The sequence below is a fragment of the Geotrypetes seraphini genome, chromosome 11 (assembly GCF_902459505.1).
Source record: "Geotrypetes seraphini chromosome 11, aGeoSer1.1, whole genome shotgun sequence".
In the NCBI taxonomy this organism is placed as follows: Eukaryota; Metazoa; Chordata; class Amphibia; order Gymnophiona; family Dermophiidae; genus Geotrypetes; species Geotrypetes seraphini.
Window position 1 is genome coordinate 6,409,732 of NC_047094.1, and position 9,457 is coordinate 6,419,188.

Sequence of the window (9,457 nt, forward strand, 5' to 3'; positions counted from 1 at the left end):
TTCTGGCCCTCGAGGACCGGAGTTGCCCACCCCTGGTCTAATGAGATAAAGCTCATGGAAGAACTTGGATTTATTCTATATCTGTATGACAGGGGTGTGAAATTCCCTCTTCGAGGGCCGCAATCCAGTCGGGTTTTCAAGATTTCCCCAATAAATATGCATGAGATCTATTTGCATGCACTTCTTTCAATGCATATTCATTGGGGAAATCCTGAAAGCCCGACTGGATTCCAGCCCTCGAGGACCAGAGTTGCCCACTCCTAGTCTAATGAGACAAAGCTCATGGAAGAACTTGGATTTATTATGTATCTGCATGACAGGGGCGTGAAAGTCACAATAATGAGTGCCGCAATCCAGTCGGGTTTTCAGGATTTCCCCTGAAGGACCGGAGTTGCCCACCCCTGGTCTAATGAGACAAAGCTCATGGAAGAACTTGGATTTATTCTGTATCTGCATGACAGGGGCGTGAAAGTCGCAATAATAAGGGCCGCAATCCAGTCGGGTTTTCAGGATTTCCCCAATAAATATGCATGAGATCTATTTGCATGCACTGCTTTCAATGCATATTCATTGGGGAAATTCTGAAAACCTGACTGGATTCTGGCCCTCAAGGACCGGAGTTGCCCACCCCTGGTCTAATGAGACAAAGCTCATGGAAGAACTTGGATTTATTCTGTATCTGTATGACAGGGGTGTGAAAGTCCCTCTTCGAGGGCCGCAATCCAGTCGGGTTTTCAAGATTTCCCCAATAAATATGCATGAGATTTATTTGCTTGCACTGTTTTCAATGCATATTCATTGGGGAAATCCTGAAAGCCCGACTGGATTCTGTCCCTCGAGGACCAGAGTTGTCCACCCCTAATCTAATGAGATAAAGCTCATGGAAGAACTTGGATTTATTCTGTATCTGCATGACAGGGGCGTGAAAGTTGCAATAATGAGGGCCGCAATCCAGTCGGGTTTTCAGGATTTCCCCAATAAATATGTATGAGATCTATTTGCATGCACTGCTTTCAATGCATATTCATTGGGGAAATCCTGAAAGCCTGACTGGATTCTGGCCCTCAAGGACCGGAGTTGCCCACCCCTGGTCTAATGAGACAAAGCTCATGGAAGAACTTGGATTTGTTCTGTATCTCTTCTATGTCTTGAGTTGTTCTTCCTTTGTAGAGACCTGTTTGTTGAACGTTGCAAAAATAACCTCTAGAGCAGTGGTTCCCAACCCTGTCCTGGAGGACCAGCAGGCCATTCGGGTTTTCAGGCTAGCCCTAATGAATATGGATGGAGCAGATTTGCATGCCTGTCACTTCCATTATATGCAAATCTCTCTCATGCAAATTCGTTAGGGCTAGCCTGAAAACCCGATTGGCCTGCTAGTCCTCCAGGACAGGGTTGGGAACCACTGCTCTAGATGCCTCTGCAAAAGCAATTGTCAACACCTGTGAACTAAAAGTTTAGGGGTTAATTTGGAGTGTGTTTTAAGTGGGAGAGAAGGAGCTTCTGTCCACTTATACCACCACTACCACTCATTTCTGTAACGCAGTAGTTCCCAAACCCTGTCCTGGGGGACCCCTAGCCAGTCGGGTTTTCAAGATATCCCTAATGAATATGTATGAGAGAGATTTGCATATAATGGAAGTGACAGGTATGCAAATCTCTCTCATGCATATTCATTAAGAATATCTTGAAAACCCGACTGGCTGGGGGTCCCCCAGGACAGGGTTTGGGAACCACTGATATAGCGCTACTAGACATACAACTCATAAATATTAGACTGGATTAGATTCCAGTCATCATTGATGCAGTAAAGTGGATCTTGACCGGTGCCCCTATATCTGTCTTATAAGGGCCCCGGCTGAATATTGGCTGAGACCTGCAGAAGCTCCAGTATCTAGCAATGGGAAAATTAGCCCTTGATATTCAGTCCCAGCCCCCCCCCTCTCCCCATGTAGCCTGTCCTTGAAAATCCAGGGCTGATTTTGCCACTCACAGTCACCGCTCACCATTCCTTGAAGATAGTGCAGTTTATTAATTTGATGGGATTATTTTCACAACGGCATTGGTTAGGCTGGGCTTTTTTCACACTTCCTGTGTTGGAAGAGAACGCCGGGCTGGGAAGTTCTGTTTATTATTTCCAGTTCTTATATACAGTATTTTTTTCTGCTGTCTGTAGGATCTTGAGTGTCTTTGGAGAGAATAGAATGTGTCAGTGGCATTTGAAATGAGCGCGGTTGTGTTGTCAGAGAACAATGAAGTGGATAACAGCAGCCATTATTCTCATAATCTTCTTAAGCGTTCAGAGAATTCAGGCCAGGTGGAGGTTTGGCATTTTGATGCGCTGAGGATCTGCCTTGAATCTCCGGTGATGGGAGGCGGGGGGAAGGGCAATGAAATCCCTCCACATAAGTAACGTCTATTTAATTCCAGCCTAAAAGCCCACCTCTTTGAGAATGTTTAACCCCTTCAGCCTAAGCACCCTGCCTGAGAAACTCCCTAAGGCAGGGGTAGTCAATTCCAGTCCTCGAGAGCCAGAGCCAGGTCAGGTTTTCAGGATCTCCACCATGAATATGTATGAGATGGATTTGCATGCCTCCATAGGTCCATCACGCCCAGCAGTCCGCTCCCGCGGCGGCCCTCCAGGTCAATGACCTGTAGTGATCTATTACTCATTATACCCCTGGATCCCCTTTCCCTCAAGAACTCATCCAATCCCTTTTTGAAACCCAAAATCGTACTCTGCTCAACCACCTCCTCTGGAAGCGCATTCCAAGTGTCCACCACCCTCTGGGTGAAGAAGAACTTCCTAGCGTCTTAGGGCTCCTTTTACAAAGGCGTGCTAGCGGTTTAACGTGTGTAATAGTGCACGCTAAACCGCCGGACACGCTAGCCGCTACCACCTCCTCTTGATCAGGAGGTAAGTTTATGGCCAACACGGGGGTTAGCGTGTGATGAAACGTCACGTGTGTTAATCTCGCTAGTGCACCTTTGTAAAAGGAGCCCTTAATATGACATGAGAAATGTCAATAATATTTCCTGTACGGTCTTTTGTTATTTTCTGGCCAAAATCATGGGACCCCTCCTCAAAAAATTTTAGGCTTTTTTTTTCATAATAGTGCACACTTTTTTTTAAAAAATTGTGCTCTTTTTGTATTGTTTTGCAAAGAGTGCACATCCTTTCCCGATAGTGTTCTCATGTGTGCAACATAAAACAGAAGGTAAACCCAACGCTACATATATTCCAGTCCAAAGACATGCTGAAATTTGTTTGAAGACAGACAGCCTTCATTAGGGGGGGGGGTCTATGAACCATCCAAGTACGCCCAAGACACACTGACTTGCACCTGAACGTCGCACTCTTTTTTCTATCTCCTGCCTTCCACTCCGATCTCGTGTGCACACTCAGGCACTGGTTCATAGACCCCTGATGAAAACAAAACGTTCTGTATATGATAATACAGAAAAAAGTGGAGAAGATGGGCTGGATGTTATCAGGTTTATTATAAACAAACTAGAAATAATAAGAACAGAAAAACAATATAACCAATAATTTAATCCAGGGGTACGGAACTCCGGTCCTCGAAAGCCGTATTCCAGTCGGGTGTTCATGATTTCCCCAATGAATATACATTGAAAGCAGTGCATGCAAACAGATCTCATGCATATTCATTGGGGAAATCCTGAAAACCTGACTTGAATACGGCTCTCGAGGACCAGAGTTCCCTACCCCTGATATTTTCTTTCTTAAAGGTCCCTTGAACACAGGAGGGCATCCGCTGAAAATCAGGGGTGGGAAATTTCATAGCGACACCAGGAAGTTCTTCTTCACCAAAATGGTGGTCAATCATTGGAATGAACTTCCACTTCAGGTGATTGAGGCTAGCAGCGTGCCAGATTTTAAAAGGAAATGGGATACACATGTGGTATCTCTAGGAGGGGTAAAATCAAGGGGGTGGGTCATTAGAGTGGGCAGACTTGATGGGCTATGGCCCTTTTCTGCTGTCATCTTCTATGCTTCTATGTTTCTATATTTCTATGTTTCTAATCTAATCTATCTGTGCGTCGCTCATACCTATGCAGACTCAAGGCAACTGTAAAGAGACGTAAGAGGGGAGAGAAAGAGGAGGGAGAGAGAGGAGGTGGATAGGTAGGAGGGAGAGGAAAGGGAGAGAGGAGAGAGTAAAGGAGTTTAAGTATCGAACAGATGGGTTTTCAATTTTCTTCAGAAGATGGTGTGGCATGGTTCAGTTCTGGTCCTTTCTGTAAGGCCAGTCCAAGTTTTGACTCCTAGAAAGGTAAGCATGGAGTGGAAAACTCGTTTATAACACCAAATGATCTCAAAATAGTCTCTGGTTGCTGTTGATCTGTGAGGCAGAATCGCCTAGGCTGGTCAGATCAGTCTAAAGATACAATAAGCCAATTGCTGGCGTGTTGTAGAGATTGTGTAGAGCCAGAAGGTAGGTGAGACCCTACACGGTCCATGTTTCGGCATATGAGTGCCTTCTTCAGGGGTCCTTGGCTGCGAAGATAATAAACCCTCTCTTTTACTAAATGCTAATGCGTCCATGGAATATAATGGACGCGTTAGCATTTTGCACACGCTAAATCAGCATGCCTTAGTAAAAGGACCCCAAAGTGCCAAAAAGCCACGCACAGCACACCTAAAGTGTTAAAGCAGTGGTTCCCAAACCTGTCCTGGGGGACCCCCCAGCCAGTCAGGTTTTCAAGATATCCCTAATGAATATGCATGAGAGAGATTTGCATATAATGGAAGTGACAGGTATGCAAATCTCTCTCATGCATATTCATTAGGGATATCCTGAAAACCTGACCGGCTGGGGGGGTCCCCCAGGTCAGGTTTGGGAACCACTGTGTTAAAGTATCGTAAGACGCCACCAATGAATTTTGAGAAAACACCTAGTATCTGAGCTCCACAAAGTTGAACTTCGTCCTAGACGATAACGCTGAGTAAAACTGCCGAGCGAATTCATGGACACGCTCGGACACTGGTTCATAGACCCCTGGTGAAAGCTATTTAGCCAAAACACAGCCCAAATAGGCTCCGTCTTCAATGAAGTTAGCGCATGCCTTTGACTAATAACACAATTTATTTACATCGCAACTGGATCCCGCGTGAATAATGCAACCTAGTAGGTGCTATGGAGGAAGATTGCAGAGGGGATGGAAATGATGCATTCTTTTAAAACACTTGCAAGCTTTTCATGCGAATTTAATAGATACTCCAATTTGTATTAAATGTAATAAAGATCCTGGCACATTATAAACTAAACTAAACTAAACTAAACCTTGGGTTTATATACCGCACCATCTCCACGAATGCGGAGCTCGGCACGGTTTACAGGAAGAAAGATGAGAGAGGAACTACAGTGGAGAGATTAAAGAGTTAGGTGTAAAGGGGGAAGGTGAGAGAACTAAGAGGGGGGAAGTGTTACAGTTTTGAGAATAGCCAGGTTTTTAGGTGTTTGCGGAAGAGTTGGAGGGAGCTTGAGGTTCGGAGAGGGGAGGTGAGGTTATTCCAGATCTCAGTGATTCTAAAGGGGAGGGATGACCCAAGTTTGCCTACATGGGAAATACCTTTTATGGAAGGGAAGGATAGTCTAAAAATTTGGGAGGATCTGGAGGAAGTAGGGGTTGGGGAGTTCCAGGATAGAGGGATAACGGCAGGAAGGATGCCATGTAGGATCTTGTAAGCCAGACACGCACATTTGAAGTGGATCCTGGAGATTACTGGGAGCCAATGGAGCTTAGACAGGAGTGGTGAGACGTGATGAAATTTGCTTTTCGTGAAAACAAGCTTAGCTGTGGCGTTCTGAATCCGCTGAAGTCTGTGGAGGCTTTTCTTGGTTAGGCTGAGGTAGATAGAATTGCAATAATCCAATCTGGAGAGAATGATGGATTGTACTAGGACTGCGAAGTGTTTTTGGTGAAAATAGGGTCTGACTTTCCTTAGCATGTGAAGGCTGAAGAAGCATTTCTTCACCAGGGATTGGAGATGTTCGTTGAAGGATAGAGAAGAGTCTAAGATGACACCCAGAATTTTGCTTGAGAACTCGAGCTGTAATGGGGGGGCCGGAGGACAATGGGATGGAGGAAGGTAGATGGTCTAATTTTGGGCCGAGCCAAAGGAGTTTTGTTTTGGACTCGTTTAGTTTCATATGCATTGTGAATGCCCAGGATTGGAGGTTCTTTATGCATGAGGATATGTTCGTGGAGAGGTTAGTGAGGTTCGAGTCGGTCTCAAGGAGGACGAGGATGTCATCAGCGTAAGTGTAAAGAGTTTCAAGGGGGGATAGTTGGAGTAGTTTCAGGGAGGACATGTAAATGTTAAAGAGGATTGGGGAGAGGGGTGAGCCTTGTGGGACACCACAAGTCGGGGTCCAGGGGGAGGATGAGGTGCCGCTCATGTTAACCATGTAAGAGCGTGAGCGCAAGAATTTGGAGAACCAATCAAGAACTATGGAGCTAATGACTATCTCGGAGAGTTGGAAAATTAGAATGTCGTGGTGGACAACGTCAAAAGCTGCGGAGAGGTCGAATTGTAGAAGGACAGCAAACTTGTTACGAGAATGCAGTTGCTGAACCTTAGAGATTAGAGAGGCCAATAGGGATTCAGTGCAGAAGTTGGGTCTGAAGCCATATTGGTAAGGTAAGAGGATGGAGAATCTTTCTAAGTAGGAAGAGAGCTGGGTAGATATGATAGACTCGAGCAATTTGGTGAGGAGAGGGATATTTGCTATTGGACGGTAGTTGGATGGTATGGAGGGATCTAGGTCAGCTTTTTTCAGTAAAGGGGTCAATGCGATGTGTCCCATTTCAGTGGAGAATAGGCCTGATAATAGGGCAGAATTTATGAGTTTGGTAAGAGATGTGATGGCCTGTGCAGGGATTTTCTCAAATAGGTAGGAGGGAAATGGGTCCAGGATGCAGTTGCATGATTTTAACTTGAGGCAGAGTTTAAGGGTCTGAGAATCAGATATGAGCTTGAAGACAGTCTAGGATCTGTCGGCAAGGATGGGGTTGAGAGCAGCTAGGGTGGGGTTGGGTTCGGGGGGCACCAGAGAATTGTAGGAGATTGCGGGCGGGAAGGAGCGCCTTAAGGTAGAGATCTTATCATTGAAGAATTTTGCTAGGACCTCGGCTGAAGGAGATGAGGGAAGAAGGGTGGAGTCATTTTTGGTGGTTAGGGAGCGCCAAATGTTGAACAATGTGCCATTCTGGTTTTTGGATTTGGAGATCTTGTCTCCATAGAAGTTCTTCCTTGCTTTTTTTAATATTGAGTTGTAGAGTTTGATATTGATTCTCCAGGCCTGTCTGTCAGATGAGGATTTGGATTTTTTCCATTTTCACTCTAAGGCTCGACATTTTTGTTTCAGGTCTCTATGGAGTGGAAGGTACCAAGGGGCTTTATGGGGATAGGTGATGGATTTAGTGGTTTGGGGGGCGAGGGAGTGGTAGGTGGACTTGGAAAGGGCAATACAGTTGTGCCAATTGTTTTCAGAGTCTGCAAGCTTGGGAATGGAGGGGAGGAGGTTGAGGAATTTGGTCCAGAACAGATCGCTCGAAATTTTTTTCCAGAAGGTAATAGAATTGGGGGATCGGGGTGGGGATCCGAGATGAGACATGAAGATGGGGAGGCAGAAGGCCCCTAGGAGATGGTCTGACCACGGGATGTGTTCCCAACGGGTGTCTTCGGCAGACGTTTTATAAGCGGTGAGGTCGAGGAACTGGATGAGGTCTAGGGTGTGCCCTTTTTCATGGGTAGGAGCGGATGTGGGGGGGGGGGAGAAACCTAGGGAGATGAGGAAGTCATTGAATTCTATCGTGTCCTTGCTGGTGGAGTCGTCAAGGTGGAGATTAACGTCTCCAATGATTAGTAATCTTTGGAATTTGAGAAAGGCATTAGTTATGGTCTCGAAGACAAGGTTAGAGGAATTGGACCAAGGGATAGGTGGATGGTATAGTAACAGGTTGCCTAGTGGGTGAGGACGGAGCTCATCATTGATTGAGGCTAGCATATATTCTAATGAAGCGTGGGTGCCTCTCTCGAGGAGCTGGACATCAAAGAAGGATTTGTAGAGGAGTGCCAGGCCACCTCCTTTGCGGTTGATTCTGGGTGAAAAGAGGCCTTGGTAGCCATGGGTGCAGAGTTCGTTTTGTGTGAAGAGGTCGTCTTTTGAGATCCATGATTCTGTGATGCACAGGAATCCAGGATCGAGGTCCTCAAGGAGGTCCTTCAGAATTTGAATTTTATTGCATGCGGATCTGGCGTTGCAGTAAAGGGTCGGGACAGGGGTGAGAGAGTTAGAGGCATGGCAGGGGAGGTTAGCATGGGGGACAGGCTTTAGAGAGGTGGGATTGACTTTGCGGGGGTTTTTTCTGGTGGGGTGATTCCTGGGGCGCGTCAGGGTGGGGATTCTGGTGCCAGGGCCAGAATTGTGACTATTTGAGGAGTCGAGCAGGTTGGGAGAGGGAGGGTTCAGGCAGAGGGAGGTGTTGAGAGATGAGCAGAGCAGGAGTATAAGGACCCAAAGGGGTGGCTTCATGGTTTGTTTGTTTTTTTTGGTCAGAAAAGGGCCTTAGCAATGGGCAGAGACTAGTAACTGGACAAATTCCAGCGGAGGGGCTTAGCGATGGCTAATTGGGTAAGAGCCTTTATAATGCAATCAAGTAAACTGTACAGATCACGATGGAATTTGAACATGGGAGACTTAAGCCAGGCAGGCAGAGTGGAGGCAGCGGACTGAGTTGGCCTACGTCGGCCAATTCTTTCCCTTGCGGTGGCTGGAGCCGAAGAAGAGCTGAGCAGGAAAGATAGCAGTTTTACAGGTTTGAAGAATGGCTCAGCAAGGGCTGTTGGGGGCGGAGTTGGTCTCCCACGACGGCCAACTCTTTCCCTTGCGGTGGCTGGAGCCGAAGAAGGGCTGAGCAGGAAAGACGGCAGTTTTTCAGATTTGAAGAATGGCTCAGCAAGGGCTGTTGGGGGCGGAGTTGGTCTCCCACGACGGCCAACTCTTTCCCTTGCGGTGGCTGGAGCCGAAGAAGGGCTGAGCAGGAAAGATGGCAGTTTTTCAGATTTGAATAATGGCTCAGCAAGGGCTGTTGGGGGCGGAGTTGGTCTCCCATGACGGCCAACTCCTTCCCTTGCGTTGGCTGGAGCCGAAGAAGGGCTGAGCAGGAAAGATGGCAGTTTTTCAGATTTGAAGAATGGCTCAGCAAGGGCTGTTGGGGGCGGAGTTGGTCTCCCACGACGGCCAACTCTTTCCCTTGCGGTGGCTGGAGCCGAAGAAGGGCTGAGCAGGAAAGATGGCAGTTTTTCAGATTTGAAGAATGGCTCAGCAAGGGCTGTTGGGGGCGGAGTTGGTCTCCCACGACGGCCAACTCCTTCCCTTGCGTTGGCTGGAGCCGAAGAAGGGCTGAGCAGGAAAGACGGCAGTTTTTC